The sequence below is a fragment of the Crocuta crocuta genome, unplaced genomic scaffold (genome assembly GCF_008692635.1).
Source record: "Crocuta crocuta isolate KB4526 unplaced genomic scaffold, BGI_CrCroc_1.0 scaffold193, whole genome shotgun sequence".
Lineage (NCBI taxonomy): Eukaryota > Metazoa > Chordata > Mammalia > Carnivora > Hyaenidae > Crocuta > Crocuta crocuta.
Window position 1 is genome coordinate 863,008 of NW_027529624.1, and position 22,172 is coordinate 885,179.

At 43.1% G+C, this 22,172-nt stretch overlaps 1 pseudogene; it reads right to left on the minus strand.

Annotated features, from left to right (window-relative positions):
* Positions 1 to 10,309: 10,309 nt before the first annotated feature.
* On the minus strand, positions 10,310 to 10,564 carry LOC144229851 (ragulator complex protein LAMTOR3 pseudogene; annotated as a pseudogene).
* Positions 10,565 to 22,172: the final 11,608 nt, after the last annotated feature.

Consider the following 22,172-nt stretch of genomic DNA (forward strand, 5'->3'; position numbering starts at 1 on the left):
AGACCCAAGGACCTCCCAGGCGCTGCAGCCTTTATTCAGAGTATTTCTTCTTGGAATACTTCTCCGTTTCCCTCCATCTGACTTGCAAGCTCTTTTTTGGTCTTAATACCGAGTTCCAGTGTCATCTCCAGGCAGAACTGGGTCACTCCCTCTCGTGCATTCCTGGACCACCTGGCATTTGGGCTCCAAGACAGCATCTACCACAGTGTTTCCCAAATTCCATCTTGTCCAGTTGCTCCAAATAGGTACCGAGCCCGTGGACTTCCTTCTCTGGCACCAGCACTGCAGACCGAACCACCACTGTCATGGGCCTGAACCACTGCTCTGCTCTTTTCACCCAGGACAAGGGTGGGCGGAGAGTGGCACAGTGGTGTGGCCGGTCCTCGTCTCTCCTTGGTCCGTGAACGTCACGCCTGGGACACGCTGACCCCCAGCAGCAGGGGAGTGTCAGGCTCACCAGAGAGAATAACAACGGTTTATTGAATGTAGATGGAAGGAGTCCTTTCATTCGCCTGACAGTTTACCAGACGCATTGTTTTTAATCCTTATAGAAGTATTCTACACTTTAAGGTAATAGGGAAATAATTTAAATCAATTTCTTCCTTAACAATCGGCATAAAAATCTGTGATAACATTGTCAATGTTTAAGGTCTTAAAACCCACAAAATCCTCTGGGTAAGCGTCATGTCTGTGCAATGCATGCGTCTACTGCCCCCTAGTGGACTTAGCTTATAATAGCCTCTTTATTCTCCACCACCCGCGCAAGTAATCCATATCTTTCCTTACTGTATTCATGGATTCCAGAATACAGCAGTTTCTTCATAACAGCAGGGAGTTTATATCTTGGCTTTGCCACCTATTAGCTGTGTATCTTGGGCACTTTACTTAACTTCTGTGTGTCTCAATTTCCTAATTTATAAAATGGAGCCAGTGATAAGGATGTCATTGAAAACTAGTATGGACTGATGGCTTACCACATGCCAGACATAACTCATTGAATTTCCGCAACAATCATATTAAATAGGAACAATTTTTTATTTCAAGTTTTTATTTAAATTCTAGTTTGTTAACATATTTGGTACAATTGGTTTCAGGAGTGGAATTATTGATTCGTCACTTACATATAAACACCCAGTGCTCATCATAACAAGTACCCTCCTTAATACCTCTCATCCATCTAGACCAGCCTCCCGCCCACCTCCCCTTCCAGCAGCCCTCAGTTTGTTCTCTATAGGTAAGAATCTCTTGTGGTTTGCCTCCCTCCTTTTCTCCTCTTTCCCTGTGTTCATCTGTTTTGTTTTGTTAATTCCACATATGAATGAAATCATGTGGTATTTGTCTTTCTCTGACTTATTTCCCTTAGCATAATACACTCAAGTGCCATCCACAGGAACACATATTAGTTCCACTTTACAAACGAGGAGAGCAAGAGAGGAATAGTTCCTGCCTCTGAGAGAGGTGAGAATTAAAGCAGTTAATACATGTAAAGTGATTACAAGAGGGGTGGATGCAGAGTAAGAGCTCAGTCACATCATCATTAGTATGACAACATTGCATCTGTGACAAGGACACTGCTGCGGACCACACGGACCCTTATTTGAATCTGGGTGGCTCTCACTCGTAATACATGGCAGTTGCTTGAATAATGAAACATACACTGTACCACATGGCAACCTATGTTCTTTATACATATTTTTCCTAGACATTTTTCTTAAGCAAAGACGTGATTCCTTCTCATTTCTCCATTTCTGATGTGAGGTCAGTCTATTTCATTCTTGACTGCACAGAAGAAATACTGGGAGAAGGGAAGTAGAAGGAAAGGACAGATTTCGTATTTGTTAGTTTGCAATTGTCTGGAGGTAAGTGGGATCTGCACATTATTTCCCCAGGAGAATGGGGATGAGAGGAAAAAGATGGTGCCCAAAGCTATTCATGTAGCTCCTTAGGTTGTTCACTTCTTCATCTACTGAAAAAACATGTACCCAGCTTCTATGTGTTCTACAGAGTTCTACACTGTTCTAAGTACCAGCCTCTCTCTCACTTCTGCCTTTTGACATCATGCTTGTGGCTCCAAGAGAAATAAAAGAATGAGAAATACAGATTAAGTTGGGAATACAGACCATATATGGATTTTCTCATAGATTTTTTACATTGGATTTCAGAAAGAAAAAAAAACAGGTATTGTGTTAAGCGATTCAATAGTATGAACAGTTTGAATTCTCAAGGGCTGATAATAAATTTGATTCTTGATCAAAGGGCTAATCATGCAAAACCAAATATTAATTTTCTAATGAATTAAATTTGAATAATCAAGTCCATTATTGATGGAGGCAGATTATTGGGGGTGGGAGGGAGTCAACTTTGGAAACTGATCTAAAAAAAATAGAGCACTAGATCTAAAAGAAAAAAAAACTAACAAAATAAAACAGGGCATGGAAAGCTGAAGAAGTACTAGATAATGCTCCAGACAATTTCCAGGGTGTTCCATGGAGAGATGGGCATGGTGCCAATTTCAATGCCAAGATTAGTGGTATGCTGAGAGCACTGGCAGCTGCCCTATAGCACCCTTGACCTGAGAGCACCAGTCTTCACTGATCATGGCGTGAACGTGCACACTCAGCGCAGTGGGGGGCAAGTGGCCGCCATCAAGCATTCTCCCCAGCACAGGGTATAATTTCATCCTTGCCCATTTCATTTACCTGAGTGTTTCAGAACCTAAGTCCCAGATACGATTCGTGTTTCCATAGGTGTCTTGAAAGCAGTGCCCAAATGCGTAGGATCGCCAGCTTGTTCAGAGGGGCTACAACATGAAATGTCAACTGGAAAAGATAGGAAACTGCTGTTCAATTTCTCCTCCACAACGTGAAAAAGAACAGCGGGTCCTTTCATGCAGGAGTGTGGTGAAAGTCCAGCAAAGCTNATAGGATCGCCAGCTTGTTCAGAGAGGCTACAACATGAAATGTCAACTGGAAAAGATAGGAACTGCTGTTCAATTTCTCCTCCACAACGTGAAAAAGAACAGCGGGTCCTTTCATGCAGGAGTGTGGTGAAAGTCCAGCAAAGCTTTATTGAGTGCTTACTATGTGGGTCAGGCCTGTGTTAGATGCTTCTGTGTACTATCTCATTTAATCCTTAAAGCCGCAGACTTATCGAAGTTTTAGAGGTTGTCATAGGCAGCACGGTAAGCCTTCTAGGCAAAGGATGAGGAGGAGTAAGATGTCACCCCTGGTATTGGTAAAGCTGATTTTAGAGAGGGTGGCATTTATCTGGAGGCTAGCAGTTTTCTTAATTCTGAACCCTACCCAGGATTAGCGATGCTCGCTCACCCAGACACAGGCAGTGCCGGACCACTCAGGGCCTCCACTCATGCAGGTCCCTGCAGAGCCTCCAGTGTGGAAGGGGGACCAGATTTCCTGCGGGCAGTCACAGCCCAACAAGACAGGACCACAAGAGTCTGTGTTCTGCTCTCACGGTGTGCCGGAGTTGGCCAGCTCTGGCTCGTGGACGTCTCTTCCTGAATTCATGCTGGTGGCTCGGAACCAGCCACCGCGAGATGGGAATCTTTACACCATGGGAATCATCAAACACGACACACCAGGGCTTCAGCCCCACGGAGCCATTTGCTGAATGGTTACCAGCACACCACTGCCTGCTCCCCAGGTTTTCCAGTCAGAGCTGTCTCCTCTTTCTCAGCAAGGAGAGGAAGCGAGTGAGGAGGCCAGAGAAAGGCTGGGGTGTCACACTGGGGGACGCCTCCACGGGAAAGGCACACCAGGAGATTACGTAGAGTTCAGTTGATCTCAGGGGTTCCAAACTGTAAAAGGCTTGAGAAGGACGACGCCAGCTGGTGCTGCTTCGCCATTCCCCTTTATAGTGAAACTCCTCAGAGGTGCCTACACTCTCTGTCTTCTGGAACTTTCCTTCAGGCCAACCCATCAGCGAGGTGCAAGTGATTAAGTTGCTTACCCTACCGGAAGGCACTAGGCACTGTGAACTTACAAATGGAGGATGTGTAATCCTTTTATCTTTTGCTTGTTTAATTGCTGTGAGAATGCTTAATCCTTTTGGGGGGAGGGAATGAAGAAGTGGAGACGAGGACCCATTCTGTCACCCACAGTGCTTGAATTCACGGTCTGTCATGCTGTTCAACACAGTGGCCATGTGCGCCTCCTCCCCCCAGCTTTATTTCCAAGAACGTTTTGTTTTGACAGATAACAGGTAGTAATTTCATTTCTGGATTTACCTACGAAGTGCCCTGTGCTGCCGGAGTCCCGTGCCCCAATTTCAGCTATTTTCTCTGGACTTCAGACCGAACCAAGCCGGAGAATCCATTCTCGAGTCGCATGTCCTTCAGTGCCTGCTGCCTGGGGCCATCCTGATACTAATCACTGCACTAGGCAGGGCTCTTGTGGAAACAGTCGAATTGGCTTTAACTAATTTTAGCAGAAAGTGCCTTTACTAGAGGATGTTAGGAGGAAGAATCTGGGGGGAGAAGGAAGGCAGAGTGTCGGGCTCTGAGGCCATTTTGACCAGCGGCAATACCCACACCATCCCGCAGGGGCTGCCGCAGTGAAGATCCCACCACGCTGCTGCTGCTCAGCACAGACACTGGGGCTGACTGGCGCCAGACACCGGACGCCCTGCCTCTGCTGCCCGTCATGTATTTTCTGGTCACCAAGTTCTCAAACCAGCTTCTCCCATTGCTTGAGATGCTCGGCTCAGCTCATCACTGCTCCTTCATCTGAGTTACCCTGAGGTGGCCTTCAGTGTACTTCTTCTGGGAAGGCTTCCCTGGCCTCACAAAAGCCTAGAAACATATTGTGCCGTCCCGTCCCCCTTCCCTGGAAGCTGTGTTTATGTCCCTGTGGCGTTCATCATCATGATGGCGTCTCCACAGACACGGTGCTCCTCCTGAGGAAGCTCCCCCAGGCTCTCCCTCACACTTTTGCTTTGCTCATCTCTCAGGCTCTGGTGTTGCAATCACATCCATTTTCTTCTTGCTTATGCCTTAATAGAGAAGGGCCACTTGAAAAAATAATCCAGAACTTCATTTGGGAGCAACACATGCCAACCAATTCCTACGTCAGTGGCTTTGGTGAAGAGTCCAATTGTTTTCCAGGAGTGCTCCAAGTGCTTGAGACAGTAGCACCTAGAAGCTTTATGGCCAGAAAAACAGGAGGCTAGGGCCTGTGTGTGGGAGTGCAGAGGGTGCTACGAGGCAGGCACTCAGGCAATGGAGAAGGAGAAGGAGAGAGAGAGAGGAGAGGGAGAGGGCAAGAGAGGGCATGAGCCTGCTACAGGAGTAGCTTCTGGTGTTGGACCCAGCCCGGAAGGTCCTCAGGGCTGCCCTGTTTATTATGGTAAAGCCATTATGAGTTCTCTTTATACCTAGAACCATTCATCAAATGACCTTCCTGCTTCCTTGGTCTTGCTCTTACAGAACTGTTATTTCATGATGACTTGTGTCTTTCATCAAGCATAGGGGTGCTCCACCTGTGGTGTTTAGTATTGCTTCCACATTTCTGATGAAACCGAGAGACAGGAGAGCAATGCACCCATCTCAAGGACTCTCATCCAATAGCAGATTCAGTCTGCATATTTACTGAACACCCATGAAGGGTCAGGTCCTAAAGGCTGGTGGGTGTCAGGGTGGGATTTGAATCCAGGTTTGTACAACACTAAAATCTTTCCATTACAGCATGGCAGCATTTGTCAGAGACCTAACCAACAAAAGAGTGATTAAGGACCACAAAGATAGAGAAATGATGAGAGGAAATGGAAGGAAAGAAGAGAAAAGTGGACGGAGGAGAGAAATGCACCTAATTATGGTGCAGGTTAAAGACTGCTCACAGATGGGGCACCTGGGTGGCTCAGTTGGTTGAGCGTCCGACTTCAGCTCAGGTCATGACCTCGTGGTTTGTGAGTTCAAGCCCTACATTGGGCTCGCTGCTGTCAGTGGAGATCCTGCTTTGGAGCCTCTGTCCCTCTCTCTTTGCCCCTCCCCCTGCTGTGCATGCAGTCTTTCTCTCTCTCTCTCTCTGTCTCTCGCTCAAAAAAAAAAAAAAAGATTTCACACTGCTAACATCCATGAATGACCACGAATGTTGAATATGGCTGTTGGAGTTTGAGATAAAGAAACAATATTTGATTTGCTGGAGAGGTCGTTGGGTTGGAGGGGATGGGCTAAATGGGTGATGGTGTTAAGGAGGGCACTTGTTGGGATGAGCACTGGGTGTTGTATGGAAGTGATGAATCATTGGGTTCTACTCCTGAAACCAATACTACATTATGTATTAACTAACGATTTTAAAAAAAGCACCAACATTCTGGGGGTGGGAAGAAACAATAGCCCTTGTTTTCTCTCCCAAATGGAACCATTTTAGAGACAGATGCAGGAATCAGGTGGAGATTAACATGTAACTCTCTTAAAAGAAGAACCTATTCTGTTGAGGTGGATAGTGTTCCTTTCCTCCCTGCCCTCGCCCCCAATTCATGGCCGCTCAGAATGTGGCCTTATTTGGAAAAAGCATCTTTGCAGATGTAATTAGTTAGGATGAGGCCATACTGGGTAAAGTGGGCCCTCACCCAATATGATTGGTGTTCTTATAAAAAGAGAAAACAGACACACAAGGAGAAGGGCAAGTGAAGACAGGGGGACGTTGGAGTGATGAGTTGCAAGCCAGCTGAACGCCAACGATGGTGGGACGGCACCAGATGCTGTTAGAGGTAAGGAAAGATTCTTCCCAAAAACCTTCGGAAGAGGTACGGTCCTGCTGACCTCTTGATTTCGGATTTCTGGCCTCCGGAAATGTGGGAGGGTAAATCCGTCGTTTTAAACTACCCACTTGGTGGCACTTTGTTACCGCAGTCACAGGAAGCTTATGCTCCAATAAAGCAGTTTGGAGAACTGGGTTTTCTGTTCTCAAGGAAGTGGGTTTGTGCGAGCCCCATCCCTGAATAGCTGAGGGGTACAGGCTGTGGACTCCCGGAAGCCAGGCGTGCTCCCAGGAAGGAAGTTCCTGAGCATGCCCAGTTCCTGCACAGGAGCTCACCAATCAGAAGAGCCGGACGGGCCGTTGGGGGTGGCCTGGCTAAAGTTCCTCCCCCGGGAAACACACTAGTGCCGAATCAGAGTTCCGGACTAATGGTGGACGGGAAGTGCCAGGTTTTCGGCTTTCACAATGTTTTTCAAAAAAATATTTGAATCAGTGCCCAACATTTAAAGGTTGAAACATTTAGTATAAAGTCCCAGATTTCAAGCTTCTCTTTGACACTGGAAACCGTGGCCACGCTGGACCACATTCCTTGGAGGCTGTGACTGGCTGTTGTTGCAAGTGGGTGCCCTCCCCAGATGGGGTGCAGGCTTTCTCCCTCACCCTTCTGCTCCCCACACCCCATGTCTGCCCCCTGATCTGTGCTACTCCTTTCTGGGCCTGCCTGGTGCGTCTTGACATTTTGGTTTAGGATTCCCAGAGTGGTGGTTAAGAGCAGAGAGTCTGAAGTCAGACGAGCCCTGGGTTCACATTCGAGCTCAGTTACTTCCTAAGTGTGTGGTGTTGGGCAATTTGCTTAACCTCCATGAGCCTCAGGTTCCCCATTTGTAAAATGGAAATAATGATAGAACCTACCTTGTTGGGCTGTTGTGAGAATTCTATAATGTCATCATGGGAGTCTTCTCACACTCACGCAAGGCGCCGAAGTGCCCGATAGGCCTTATTGTTACTATTTGAAAAGCGCTGTAGGAGGAATCCTGGAAGAGAAAGAGCCTCCAGCCTGAAGTGCGCTTGGTCTGGTTTTAGCGCTGCCCTTCATCCCACCAAGTTTCAGAAAAAATATTTTAGTAAGTCAGCTTCCAAGCCCCCCTCCCCCCACTCCTGTAGTGCAGAATCCAATAGTTTTGGGAATCAGAGGTCCAATTAAGGTGGTTTCCCTCCTCCGCGCAGTTTGATTCTCCTCTGGAAGGAGATTGCAGGGAGGCAGGAAACTCTGGATCCTATCCAAATACTTACATGTCTCAGTTTTAAAATAGCTGCACTCTTAGCTGGCTTTGCAGACTTCCTAGTTGCCCTCAAAGGACAGCTTTTGCTTTGACCGATCACTTCTTCTTGGTGGCCAAGAATGATGGAAGATGCAGAAGGAACCAACTGACTTTAAATAGTGTACTTCTGGGAAGAGGCAAGAAACCAGATGGAACTGGGAAGGAGACAGGATGACAGACAAGAATGAAAAGATTTCTTTCTTTCTTTCTTTTTTTAAATGAAGAACATACAAACTTCTTCTTGTGTAAAAGAGTGCCCAAATAGGAGGCCATCAATCTCTGAAATGATTGCATGCTACAGAAACCAACTTAAACGAGTCCTTGTTAAAAGGTGAATGTCTTTGGAAGGCTACTGAAGTATTCCCTAGAACCGACGGACAGCAGAACCTCCCTGCAGACTAGAACCAGGAACTGGGAGTCAATCAATGCCAGGTGTGACATATTGATATCACTTAGCTGTTGACATAATAGATGGTTACCTGGTTGTTCAAACATCAAGTATAGAGTAATCTATATTTTCTCAACTGGTCTGAATTGCCACATTTATCACATTAGAATGCGGTAAATTTTCAGTGTGTGTTTGGGTCAATTTCTGGTAAAATTCTACTCCATCTGCTATTCGTGATTGTTATGAGTTCAGTTGTGTCCCACAAAAGAGACACATTAAAGTCCTGACCGCTAGTATCTCAGAATGTGACTTTATTTGAAAACAGGGTCTTGGGCTCTTGGGTGGCTCAGTTGGTTAAGCATCCAATTCTTGATTTTGGTTCAGGTCATGATCTCACAGTTTGTGAGTTTGAGCCCCTGAGTCGAGCTCTGTGCTGACAATGCATAGCCTGCTTGAGATTCTCTCTCTCTCTCCCTCTCTCTCTTAGAAATAAATAAATAAACTTAAAAAAAAATGGAATTGGGTCTTTACAAAGGAAATTAAGTTAAAATTTGGTCATGAGAGACCCCTAATCCAATACAACTGGTGTCCATATAAAAAGGAGAAATTTGGACACAGGACAGATGTGCACAAAGGGAAGATAGTTGTATGAAAAAAGAGGACTGGAATGACGCTAAGCCAGGATGATAAAGATTGCCTGAAAACCACCAGAAGTCAGGAAAAGGCAAGGAAGGATCCTTTTCCCAACAGTGTTTAAAGGGATCATGGGCCTGCCCACACCTTGATTTTAGGCTAAGAGCCTCCAGGACTGGGAGACAGTACACTTTCCCCAGTTTGTGGTACATTGTTAGGCAGCCCTAGCAAACTAACATCTAATATAATATCCCAGTACCAAACTGTTTGAATTATTATAGCTTTATAATATTTATAAAGTCCCTGGTCATGTTAGTCCCTAGGAGGATATATCTTTTAAGGTTAAGAAATACTATTTTATTTATACTCATGTATGAAGAAAATTGGCTGTACTACCATGTTTACATACACGCCAATATTGGAAACAGAATTCAGTAATGAACCACTTTTAAATTTAATTAAAAAAACACACAAACATTAAAACATCAATTGGTTATAGAAAGCAGAGTGTAGGAAAAAAACCATTAGTTATCATTTTCATTAAAGAGCAGCACCCTCTGAGAAGATCAAGTCAATTAGTAATAATTCATCTATTTTGCAAAGTAACATATACATAGAACAGTTAGTGATTGTACTGATTTTATTACTTTTACTAAGCCATTGTATCTTCCTCACACTCAATGCAAAGAAATAAAACAATATAAAAAATATGTCTTCATTATTAATCACAATAAAAAGGGTCTGCTTCATTCGACAGGCCTGGGCATATTATATAATAGGGAGCACTTACTGGCTCAAGTGGGTCAAAGTACCATTTTGATTCTGACCCACTGAGTAGAATCTCATGCACATCTGGTGACTGGACTAACTCCATGGGAGCTGTGATGTACCAAACCATTTCTGTGGTATCCACACATCTCAACAAATTAAGAAAAGACTCTACAGAAGAAAAGATAACAATCCCTTGGGTAAATTCCTAGCAGTGCTATTGCTGGGTCATAGGGGAGTTCTATTGTTAGTTTCNAGATAACAATCAATCTGTCCATAAATTATATCTATAGGCTCTTTCTTTAGTGGAAGGTGGGAAAGGGGCCCTTTCTTGAGCACATGGATACAAGTATCGTTGTGTCTAAAGATTGCTGGATTGATATTGTGTCTGTTACAGTGAAAATAAGGTGTACATCAAAACCACTGCCAGATTAAGAAACTTCGACAACTTGTCTCAATTCTTTGACTAATGGAGCAAGTTCCTACTCTAGGCTAACAATGAGTCCTGTATTGACATTGCTGCTGGCAATGAAACTCACTACCAAAGGTAAACGATTGTACTGAACCACCTGGTAGGTGTTACAGTAACAGATGATACTTTTATTTTTTGAGAGTCCAAGTTTGCTTCCTTGTTCTGTTGCCAGGGCAAAAGTAGGTAAAAAACCAGATCTCAAAGCGTGTTCTGGAGCATTAACATTGGCCATGTTAATAACAGGCACTCCATCTCTATCTGACATAGCGATAGCCTGGAGCCCTTCAACACTTGGTAATTTTGTGTACAGGAATCGCTTCAGGTCATCCACTATGATGAACCCCTTTCTCCCACAGGATCAATCTCCACTCCTGGTTTTCTGGGTGGCTGTGTTCTCTCAGCTGCAAATTCAGGGAAAGCTTCAAAAACAGTCTCCTGGGAAGATATTTTTAAGATGGGAACGATTAGATCCAATATAAAAGCTGAAGATTATAATTTAGAGTATTTTAATTTTTTAAAGTTTATTTATTTTGAGAGAGAGTGGGAGAGAGAGAGGGAGAGTGAGTGGGAGGGGCAGAGAGAGAGGGAGAGAGAGAGAATCCCAGGCAGGCTCCATGCTGTCAGTACAGAGCACAGTGTGGAGCTTGATTCCATAAACTGTGAGATCATGACCTGAACTGAGATCAAGAGTCAGACGCCTAACCAACTGAGCCACCCAGGAGTCCCTAGAATATCATTTTAAAAAATTAATCTTAATTGTTTAGAAAACTCATTGAAATATACTCTTGAAATGGGTTCATTTTATTGCATGCTAATTATTCCTCAATAAAGCTGATTAAAAAGGACTGTAGACAACGTACACCAGAATGTATTATATATCACAATGTAGCAAATGAAAGCCACCACCATTGTGCTTTTTAATGTATATTGTATGGTTTATGCAGACTGTGGACCAGAGCTCTGCATATATTTAAAATTCTTATGGAAGTCTCACTGATTTGACAGGCTGGGATGTTACACTAATATTTAGAAACAATTTAGGCCAACACTCATCTACTTGTCTAAAATTGTGCAAATGAATAAATTCATGTAACACATGTGCAGGCCATTCTCAAGTACAGATTGGGTGAGGCATAGTCTTTGCTTAATAGATCAGCTGGGTAGAACAGCAGAACATAAAACATGCTGAGTGTGACAGTATAATGTCATAGATCATTTCCATATTTAAGTTTTTGTTACAGTTCTGACTTTGGTAAGCAGAATGGCTTCCATATAGCAATGTGGGGCTCACAATATGGCTTTGCCTCCAGGAAGAGCTAAAGCTTCATTAAAGAAACGGAAAGGTTAAATTTGTACTCAACATTCAGTACAAAATAGATAGTTTTGAAGTGTCTTGTGAATAGCCTCCAGAACAGAAACTGAGATTTCTAATTGTTAAAAATGTTGAATGTTTCAAGATATATTTGAAAAGTGTTCTGGTTTTGCAAAACAAGAAAGATTTAAATTGGCTGAAGAGAGCGTTCATCAAATCCCTCCTAAGGTAACACTTAATAATTAAGGACTATGAATAACTGTTAGTGATCCATCGTCAGACCAAAAATTCCTGCTATGCCTCGAGCTCTGAGTCTGTTCCATTATGCTGAGATTGGAAGGTCAGCTATCAGAACTCTTATGTATGCAACTTTTTATGCATGTTAAATGAGCTCTGGTAGCTATGGGTTTTGTCTACCTAGCCCACTTTCCTTTCACTTCTTGTTCTGCTAACAGAAACTCTCTTCCCTGTGAGAAACCCATTCTTCATGCATGGGAGAGGCTGACCTCATATCCTAGCTCACCACCAATATGGCAACATGACCCTAACCTGGCCAATAAGAGTTCCCCGTTTCCCTTACCTATAGTTATCCCTTCCGAAAAGGGTGTGTGACCCAAGACTGCCTGATCAGGGTCTGTCCTCACATTTTCTCCAGAACTTTAGGGGGGAAAACATTGTTTTCCACTAGGATCATGAGCTTTAACTATAGTGTAAGCCTAGAGCTACTGGGACCATGTTTCCCTCTAGTGCATGGAGACTCTCTGATAATAAAGCCTACCTGAGGCAGGGAAGGGCTAAGAGGTGGAGAGACTGCCACAGCCAAGTCTCCTAAAGCCCTTGACTCTTCCTTAGATGAGCTGCAAGAAATCCTCCCCTCCACTTTTATCCCCTTTGATCTAAGTTGAATGGAGTTTTTCTCATTTACCACATAAAGATCACTGACAAATTGTAATTTCCTGATTGTGGAAATCAGGATCTGGCACCTGTGTAGCACTAACAACGACAACAGCAACAATACAAAGAAAAAAATTAGATGCTGAAGCTAATATGGAACAGAAATTATGCAAAATTATGCATTATTCCCCAGTATTACTTGTTGGATCCATCAGAGAACCTCAATCAAAATCGCTGACAAATAACTTGAAATTAAAAAGATTTGGTTATGTGAAAAACACTGCCGTATCTCCTCATTTTCTGCATTAGGGTTTTGGATAAAAATTTCATCTGACAAAAGTGTTCTGTGCTAACACTTATTTGAAAATGACCATGTTGGACGATCTCTCACAGCTCACTAGCTTGACATTTTGAGAGTCAAATATCCTTCTGAATGGAAAAAAGAAAAATGAAGAAAAATATGGAGAGGGAAAAGTTAGTCTTCTTTATTATTATTTTTTATTTATTATTTTTTTCCCTTGGTTAACCAGACTGTGCTGGCCGTCAGCTGGGCTGTGAAGCCAGGAAGAGGTACATGCAGGAGAAGACTTGGATTCACTGGAGCCCAAGGCGGGGATGGATCCCTCAGGAAAAAGGCCAGAATAGCTCTTGAAAGGCTAAATGGAGATTATTGAGATCCTCCTATTTATGTTACTTCTTACCCAAGTTGCTCAATGAACCCTACTCACCAAGAGTTCTTTGGTTAAGGACAGTCATGCTCATTCATTCAGTACTAGTTTTCTTTCTGTTTTTAAATGATAAAGAGAAAGGAACTGGCTTTCTCTCATTAGCAATAGCGGGGTATTTCTGAAACCTTCCTTTATTGGCTCTATTTAAATCCCAGGAGACCTTTTTGCTGTCCCTTCCATTTGCTCTTTCTCCAAGAAGAGTTGGTTTCCCGATGCCAGTTAGCTCTGAGGTAGAATGAGCCATAGAAATGCAGGCAGGAATGGCGTGTTGAGCAGGACGTGTGGCAACCCCCCACCTCGCCCTGGAAAGCTGACATCTGACTGCTCTGAATAACAGAAGTAATGACCATTTGCAGATCTCTGGCCACGTGCCAGGCACTACTCAGGCTCCCAATCTCATTGGTTCCTCACAAAAATCTATGAGGTAAAGATGACTATTATCCACGACCTCTCTAGGCTAAATTAGTCTCTCCCACACCCTCGTATAATGTATAATGTTCTCTAATTTTCACTCGGAGAAACATACCTCAACGTGGAATTCTATATGTCTCCCCCATGGGAATGTCAACTTAACAAAGTCAGGAACTCTGTTAATTATGGATGCCCAGACCTAACACAATGCCTGACATGTAGCAGGCACTTCGAAACATTTGCTGAATAAATGAATCCTCATCCACTATGGAGAAATTAAAGCTCGGAGAGGTGAAGTATTTTGCTGCAGATCATACATCTAGCAAGCCATGCAGCCCGTGTTGGGACCTGTGTTCTTATCGCTTTGCCTCTCAGAAGGGAAGCCGGCTGGGGTGCCTGGGCGGCTCAGTTGGTTAAGCATCCAACTTCTGCTCAGGTCAAGATCTCACGGTCTGTGAGTTTGAGCCCCACATTGGGCTCTGTACTGACAACTCAGAGCCTGGAGCCTGTTTCTGTGTCTCCCTCTCTCTCTGCCCGCCCCCCCACTCGTGTTCTGTCTCTCTCTCTCTCTCTCTCTCAAAAATAAATAATAAACATTAATAAAAATTTTTAAAAAAAGAAAGAGGGAAGGGAAGCCTGCTTTCTAGGCTTCTTGTGTGATGCCTGCTCTAGGCAGGGAAGCAACTTGCCTGGTGTAGCTTAGCAGCACTGTCGTGTTATTTGAGTAACCAGGGTGAGAATCCTGTACCAGCTGATGAGAACCTGTAGCACTGGAGGGGAAAGACTAGACTGGCATCGTTGTGAAGGAGATGAAGTTGGCTTTCAATACTCATGCATGGCTGTACACATTCAATGCAATCCCAGTCAAAATTGCACCAGCATACTTCTCAAAACTAGAACAAACTATCCAAAAATNACGTGACACATCCACAAAAGCAAGGAAATCAAGAGCAAAAATAAACTATTGGGACCTCATCAAGATTAAAAGCTTCTGCATGGCAAAGGAAACAATTCATAAACCTAATAGGCAACCGATGAAATGGGAAAAGATAGCTGCAAATGACATATCAGATAAAGGGTTAATATCCAAAATCTATAAGGAACTCCCCAAACTCCACACCCGAAAACAAACAACCCAGTGAAGAAATGGGCANCATGCATGGCTAGACCCTGATGTTTGACTTAAGTTGTTTCTGGGAGACAGTCACCTAATATATCATTTCCTTCCCAAAGTACTTGAATCATTGGAGATAAGTATTGAAACTGTAGGAGTGGCTATCTTGAGCTACTATATCTAACTTATTAGCTGATTACCAATTCGTATCTTGTTAGAAGTAATGTAGACCCTCTCCTACCGGATGTCCTTTCAACGGCTTTGCCAGAAGGACTGAATGAGGTGACTATATCTGTACCCTTTTTTTCCTCTTTCTGCTTAGTGCTGTAGGTGCGCTAAATAGTCATGGCTATTGGGCGCCTTTATAGAATGAGATTTTTTTCTCCCATCATTGTATTTTTACCAAGAGGGAATTACATTTGTTTCCAAACCTATCCAGCTGATTATACTTAATGCACTTGATTACCAATAAATATTTTTACAAATGTTAAAACCTGCTGAAACAGGACTGTAGGTGAGGGGTTGTTTTTATGAAAATGAGGATGAATATTCCAAAAAATGTTACTGAGAAGCTTTAAAAAAGCATCTGCTGTTAAAATAGTGTGGTAAAGAAAATCTTTAAAATTCTGCAATCATTTCTTATAAGCATCTTTGAGTTCTTACTCCATTTTAAAGAAACAGAAATAGGATAATTTAGATAATGTTAAATGGCTATGATTTGTGCCAGAAAGAAAAAATGGAACTTTGACCAGCAGATCAATATTCAAGGAAAAAACCCTTGGCTGAAGCATGGCAACATTGGGTTAGTTTTCTTTCCTTATTTTTTTAACAATGAAAAGAAATGAACTGTTTTCCTTTCGTTAGCAGTAGCAAATTGTCTCAGGAATTTTTGTGTTTTTTGTTTTTTAAGTTAAAATATTCAAGGTATGTATGCATCATAAAAAAAACTGATTCACTACTCTAACCATCTTTTTTGATTGACAGTCTCTGGAATCATTCAGGTAATATTGTATATACGAAGTTTTATAAGAGATCTCCAGATCCTTCCAAGATGGTGAATTAGCAGCAGCCTCAGTCTCTTCTTGTGAAAACCAATCTGCAATCAATTCTGGAAAAATTATAGAGGAAAGCATGGAATACAGGAAATACAAAATGAAACCCCAAACAAACCAATAGCAAATAACCAACCATAGAGGCAACTAAGCACTGCTCTTGGGAGATGGACCCCTGCTTTGAACTATATGTTGGGGCTGAGGTGGTTGGGGGAGGAGGTGGCTGTAGCCTGGAGTAGAGAGCTGTAAGTTCAGGTAAGTTAGAATTACCTAGCTGGGGTGCTCCAGAGTTCTGGACCCACAGGAACTGGGTGAGATAATAAATATTTGTTACTGTTTTAAGCTGCTAAATTTTAGGGGTAATCTGCAATGGCTATGAATATACTGTCCTGTTTCCTTGTGTGAATTCCTGAGTTCTTTTCCCCTTCTCCTTCACTTGGCTCTCAAGTGTGCATCCGTGTAACCAAGTCTTCTTCATGGCTCCCACGCTGTGCATTTATTGAGGGTTTTTCTTGTTTTGCCATTCCCTGTTTCAGAGAAAGATTCTGTATGGAAATATCCTTCTTTTGTTCTTCTATGTTCTTCTATGTTCTTCCAAGATGCAGTATTGGGACTTTAATTTGCAGTATTAAATGTAGCCTTGGAGCCCATCCCTGGGGAGAGAACACCCGAAGGGGACTCAGGTGTTGGTCTTGCTCAATCATTGGTGAAATTCACATGAAGGGAAGCAGTTGACTTTGGCTTTGAGATCAAGGTTGTATTTTCACTAATTGGTGAAAGGAGTAGTGGGAGGCTTTGGCTGCAGGGAGGAGATTCTTTTTTGTTGATCCATGGAAAGTGACTTTCCTTTCCTGGCCAGGGCCTTCTCAGATGGCTTTTTAAATGGTGTTCTTTCAACTGAAGATGTGTGGTTGCGAGTCAAGCTGTTGGAAAAGGCATTTGGCAGACTAGCGGACAGTCAGTTGAACTTGTGTCCTTCCTCCTGGAATTTCAGCACTACCCTGTTGAGTTTTAATGAACACCCAGAAACGTTTGCCTGCATTGTTCACTTTTGATGATTGGGAATATTATGTTCTTTGCTATTGGCATTTCAGTTCACCCTAGCCTCAACATCTGGATGTTTGTTATGTGAAGAGAGTTGCAGGTTCTAATCTCCAACTGATCTTGAAATCTCTGCTTTTGATGTTCTTGTTTTTTGGGCTGTTGATGGGCTTGATAGTTTCTAAGCTAGAAAGCTCTCGTGTCTTCCAATGAAAATAAGAGTCACCCTTTACGTGGTGGTTATTCTGGGTCAGGCTCCATACCAAGTGGTGTATTATCTCATCGAATTCTCCACAAACTGATGTGGTGGGACCCCTACTGCCATGAGGTAGTTGGAGCAGCTGAGGCTCTGGTATGTGAAGCGATTTGTCTAAGGCTGTGCCTCTAGCTAATGCATTAGAGAGAATTGACCCCAGGCCGGTGGAATTCCACTGCTGGTTTGTTTAACCACAACACTAGGAGGCCACTCCTGCTATGCCAGGAGCCCTTCTGGAAAGTCGAGGGTGATGGAACAGAGGCTACCTGTTGGCTCAACCCTCCACCGAGGGCTTCCGGAGCTCCTGTTTTAGCAGCTCACCCAACAGCAAGCATTGCTTTTGCACCTTGAAGAATGTAGACACCAATCACTGCAAGCATGGCTACATTGACAACAACAATGCAGGTCATTCCACAAATTCTACCTTTCTCCAGGGAAGTCTGTATAAAGGAGGCCTGATGCGCTCCACCCTCTTGAGGTGTGTTAACTTGTGTGTGTGCTCCCATTTTGCTTTGAAGGTTTCCATAGAACCCACAGTCACATATGCTGCTTTAGCTCTTGGTACAACTTTGGTTTTCCTCACTTTTTTACAATCATGTCATAATAATCACAAAATAATTAGATAATTACATTATAAAAATGATAGTGAACATCTATGGAGTGTGTCCAGTTTGCCACTGTGCGTGAATCTTCACAGCAATCCTCTGAGGTAGGTGCTATTTTTATCACCCTCATTATATAGATGAAGAAAATGAAGCCCGGAAAAGCTAAGTAACTTGCTCAAGGTCATTAGCTGCTGCCTGGCAGGGCCCAGATGTGGTCCCAGAGCTTCCTGATTTTGGAGTTATGGCACTTCTCTCTGTAAACTCAAATGGAATGCCTTTGCTACACTTAGCTGTTGCCTTATTTAAAGAGGATCATCCTCTTTTATCTTTTTAAACCCATGTTGGCTTTTCAAGTTTTATGTGCCATTATATAGTTTCCCAGTTGTTGATTCTTGGGTATGGGTGTAGGGCCGGGGGTTTCTCTGGATAAAACTGGAGATGGCTAAGGTCAACCAGTTAGCTTCAGAGATTTGACAATTGGTATTCTTTGCCCCATTTTTTCTTTCCCATTTGACAACTTTTGTCTCAGATGGAAAATTTTATAGTTTTTTTTAATGGCTTTTGAAAAAAAATTTGAAGGCTGGAGGTGATAGGTGGAAAAACAGGCAAGGGGAAGGAGAAGGTCTTTATTTTTTAGTCTGGTCTCATTTAAAAAGCTCTTTTTGCTCTGTCCTTAACATTTTGGCTTTCCAATTTTTCTCTTGTTAGTGGTTTTGCCCTGTCTCTGTTTATTTTGTGACTTGTGCCTGAAGGGATGTTTTCTCAAGAGAGAATTATCCACACTACATCTTGTTCTGGTCACGTGTTGACCACTCTCCCGGACAAGGCCTTCTTTGTGCAGGGGAGTGGAGGGTTTATTCTGGTTAACAAGGATTTGCCATATAGGAGCAGCAGTTAGATGGGCCAGGGATGGGATGAGCTTCCACTAGAAAAACCAGACATTTGAGCTGTAATACCCATGTCATGATGTTTTTCCTGGCACCAGAGCCCCTTGGGCAGAGGTTTGGTGCACAGGACCTAATGTGGGTGACTGAAGCTCATCAGGATTCCCGTTGTTTTAGTCAGAACTCAGAACAGAAAACTTCACTCAGATGAAGGGGCATCAATCAAGGACTTCACCAGGTTATTTCTCTTGGGCCTCCCAGGACCTGGGGTTGAACGTCAGGGTCACCAGTCAGACTCTCTGGCTTTTGGGTCCCTACCCCATATCCCCCTACCAATTTCTTGGGGCTGCAGGACCTTCCCTGAGCCTCAGTTTGCTTGCCTGCCTAATGAAGTAGTCACAGAGTGGTGAAGGATGTAGGCTCAGAAACAAAATGCCGATCTTCATTCCCACCACTGCCACTTCCTAAACCTTTGGCAAATCAGTTTATGCCTCAGTTTCCTCATTGGTGAAGTGAACATTGCCAGGCTCTGGGGTTGTTGTGAGGTTTTCGTGGGTTGCTACTTTTCAGACAAAGTACACAGTGCCTGGTGCTGAGAAGTGTTCAGGCTGCACTAGAATCCTAGTCTCTTGTGACCGGCTTCCTTTGCTCTCATGTGGCCACACATGGTCATAGGCTAGGGTAGTATTAACCCTGCTAGAAATATTCATGATAACTCGTAGTTATTGAGCTTTTACTATAGAAGTATTTTATAAACATTTTCATTTTATCCCCATGAAATGAGCATTGAACTCATTACCCTTATTACTCCCATATTAGGAGAATGGGGGTTCAAGGACACCAAAGTCACACAAGTAAACTGGAGCCAAACCTACATACGTACTGTGGGAATACACAACAGTCTGACTGTGTTCAGGCCGCTTTAATAAAATACCACAGACGGAGAGGGTTATAAACAACAGAAGTTTCTGGAGGCTGGAAGTCCGAGATCATGGTGCCAGCATGGTCAGGTTCTGGTGAGGACTTCCTTCCAGGCTGCAGACTGTCAACTCCTCTTTGTGCCCTCACATGGCAGAAAGAGGTGAGGGAACTCTTTGGGGTCTCTTTTAAAGGCTCAAATCCCATTCATGAGGGCTCCACCTTCATGGCCTAGTTACATCCTAAAGGCTGACCTTTAAACACTGTCATGTTGGGGATTTGGTTTCAACATGAGTTTTCAGGGGACAGAAAAATTCAGTGCATTGCAATGACCTTATAAGCTCGATGCCTCTATTGTGTGATGGTGTGGTTCGCAGTTATTAATCTTGGTTTCTTAGTTTACTTGTTCCAGTACTTGAGGAGGAATGTGGTGGACTAAGCTAAGTCTATGAATTTTTTCCCCCTTGGGTTAGGTGTGCATTCTTGGAACATTCAGCTGTGGCCGAAGGGGTGGGGTTATGTGGTTCCAACATGGTGCTCTCAACCGCATGGAGGCTGAGAACTTTTCCCAGAAAGAGAAGGTAGGCAATCAAACCTTTCTGTGATGTACTTCCCCGTTCAATCCTAAATATGTCTCAGTGGGTTGAGGCACAGCAGGTACTACAATCTGCCTTTATCCTGCCAAGCTCAACTGTAGGCATGGGGGACCTTTGCTGGCAAGCTCAGTCCCGCCCAGTTCTGGAATCAATCTACAGAGTGTTGGCAGTACATTGAGTGCCCTGTGTCTGCCAGTGGGTGGGGTCTGGAAATTAGTCTGGCAGCCATAAGCAGCAAGTGTCTATGTGTCTACCATGCTGATCTCTCCCCATCTCTCTCTAGGTCTTTCTGTTGATATTCCTGCCTGGTGCTTGGGACTGTAGTCCAGTTTTAATGCTGTTGTTGGAGCTCCTCAGTGAACCTGACCATCTACCTAGTGCTTCCTTCCCACTTCCTGGAGTTCCAACCACTAGCTGAGCTCGTGCCCCAATCTAAACATAAGGCTGTCAAACACAAACTCTTTTTTGCCACAGGTTACCCACCCATCAAATCAGTTCCCTTTGAATATTTTTCTTTTAACTTTTATTGTGGAAAATTTCAAACATTCACAAAAAATACTCAGATTCATATAATAAATCTTTATGTACCATCACCTGGCTTCAACAATGATCAAGTTATGGCCAACCTAGTTTTGTCTATACTTCTACCTAATCTCCCCCCAATATTATTTTGAAGCAAATTCCAGATCATTTCATTGCATCTGTAAATATTTCAGTGCCCATCTCTAAAATATTAGAAATGTTTTTTTTTAAACAGTTAACACGGTTAGCAGACAGTTAACACAATCACAATCTTACTATCACACTTAAATATGTTGACAATGATTCCTTAATATCATCAAATAATCAGCCGATGTTTATATTTCCAGTTGTCTCATAAATGTTTCACAGATTTTTTTTCATTAACAGTTGGTTTGTGTCAGCATCCAAATAAGGTCCACATATTGTGATTTGTTGATGAAATCTCTAGAGTTTTGCCTCCATCTTTATTTCTTCCCCCCTGCAACTTATTTCTTAAAGATGTTGGGTTGTTTGTCCTGTTGAGTTTCCCAGATGGGACTCACTAATGGGGTATTCCTGTGTGAATTAGTTTTTGGATAAAGTGTCTTGATCTTTGATCTTGTTAGATTTGATTTCTCTTGTCAAGTCCACTTCATAGACGGTGCTGTGTTCTTCTACCAGAGATATATATCTGGGTGTCTTTTTTTGTGGATGTAGCAGCTATTGATGCTCAATGAAGAAGTTTATTAATATCAGGGCTTGCAAAATGATTAGGTTTTGAATCCCATAATCCCTTCTTCACTTATTAGGTGGAATATCTTTTTAAAAAAGAGGCTTTGCCTCATCTACTATTTGGTTACCTAGTGGCATAGTCCGTATTGAAGAATTAGAATAAATGCTTGATACTTTTTCTTCACTTACCAGCTTTATGAACATGGAGCTAGTTCGTTGGCATCCTCCAGCAGCGAGCAATTAAGGTTTTCTGAGAAGTATCATTGAAACTCACAGATTAAATATAGTTTTCAATCCATTTCAGTTATTGTTTTTATTCATGCTTAAACAGTTCCATCTTTGGATAGTGCAAGCCTCTTCGAATTAGATCCTGGGTACGTTCAGCATCCCCTTACCCCCTTGGCATGTTGGCAGGAGACCAGATTGAGCCCAATTTTTCAGGCTGTTTATTCAGTACAATGTCTGACACATAGTGAGTGATCAACAAATGGTAGATATGAATGCTATCTTAATCTCCCCATCCAGGACCAGTACTATGACTGGTTTCTTTAATATCTGATTCACCCATCCCTAACTTCTGGCAGAGAAGGACCCTCTGTTTCTCTCTCTTTTGATACCCCTATGTCCTAGATCTCTACTTTTTTTTTTCCTTTACTAATTCCTCCCCCAGGGGGAGAAGGGACATATCTCACTGGTGAGATTGAGACCAGGAAAAGTGAACATATACAATATAGTCCTTCCTGAACTCTCTGAGATGGGCTTTGTCCACAATGTGTGTGTGTTCTGTTTGCACCTGCCTTCTCCTTGAGTGAGCAGCTCAGGGCAGGTC